Here is a 1,054-nt window from a genome sequence, read left to right as displayed (position 1 = left end):
GATCAGCCCAAAGTTATTCAGAGTCACCAAGGCAAACGGACCGGACGAGCCGACCGATTGGTTTTGATCTAATAAAAGCGTCCCTTCCATCTCTGGTCGGGACTCTGTTTGCATGTATTAGCTCTAGAATTACCACAGTTATCCAAGTAACGTGGGTACGATCTAAGGAACCATAACTGATTTAATGAGCCATTCGCGGTTTCACCTTAATGCGGCTTGTACTGAGACATGCATGGCTTAATCTTTGAGACAAGCATATGACTACTGGCAGGATCAACCAGGGAGCTGCGTCAACTAGAGCTGAGCAGCCGCCCGCCCGGGAGTGTGTCCCGGGGGCCCACGCGAACACGCAAGCGTCCGCTCAATTATTCTGCAAACAGGAGGAGGCTGAGCTCCCCTGCACCATACACCTCGAAACCCTCTCAGGTCCCGGCGGCGCGCAGCGCCGTCCTAAGTACTTGGTCGGGTTCGAGAGAGGCGCAATCGCCCGGAGTTTGGCGAGTAGACGCTTTAGGTGCGACCACCCGTGCTCCCAACTGAGCTTGCCGCTGCCGACAGAGGCCCGGGAGCGTGCTGTCGTGGCATTGCCGGCGGGAGACAACACGCGCCACCTACGGTGACCGGCAGCTCCAACGCCAGCGCCACAGAAGGACAAAAGCCCCACTTGGGTGCCGAAGCGAACTCTCCCAGCACAGCGCACGCGCCAACACGTCCGCACAGCTGCGATACAAACCACCTGCGAGAACCGCAGAGGCGACCGAGCAGCAGACGGCGTCGCGGCGCCGAGCGCCGGGCGGCGGCGCATCCTCAGCGCACACAGTCCTCAATCGGACCAGCACACTGCAGATGTCCACCGCGCTTCGCACCGGGCCCGCGAGGACCTACTTTGGCCGCACGGCGCCGCGTGCAGGGTGCGCCGGCGCGCAGCTGCGCCGCCTGCCGCCTCCGTCGGCCGGCGCGCCTGCCACTGGCCGCCCCCACCAGCCGGCTGTAGCGCGTGCGCCCACGCACCGCGCGGCCAGCACGCCGGGAGGCCCCCCCTCACCGGCCGGGG

The 1,054-nt window shown here is 63.8% G+C and overlaps 1 non-coding gene across 1 annotated transcript in view; it reads right to left on the bottom strand.

The window, feature by feature from the left end:
* The window catches only part of LOC124584062, a 1,910-nt gene extending 1,626 nt beyond the window's left edge, over positions 1-284 (bottom strand). The window contains exon 1 of the ribosomal RNA XR_006974477.1: positions 1-284. This exon is cut by the window's left edge and continues 1,626 nt beyond it. This is a non-coding gene — a ribosomal RNA (small subunit ribosomal RNA).
* Between the last annotated feature and the right edge of the window lie 770 nt (positions 285-1,054).

Source organism: Schistocerca americana, unplaced genomic scaffold (genome assembly GCF_021461395.2).
Source record: "Schistocerca americana isolate TAMUIC-IGC-003095 unplaced genomic scaffold, iqSchAmer2.1 HiC_scaffold_47, whole genome shotgun sequence".
Taxonomy (NCBI): domain Eukaryota; kingdom Metazoa; phylum Arthropoda; class Insecta; order Orthoptera; family Acrididae; genus Schistocerca; species Schistocerca americana.
The sequence above is the reverse complement of the archived record's forward strand: the minus strand, read 5'-3'. Positions and strand labels throughout refer to the sequence as shown.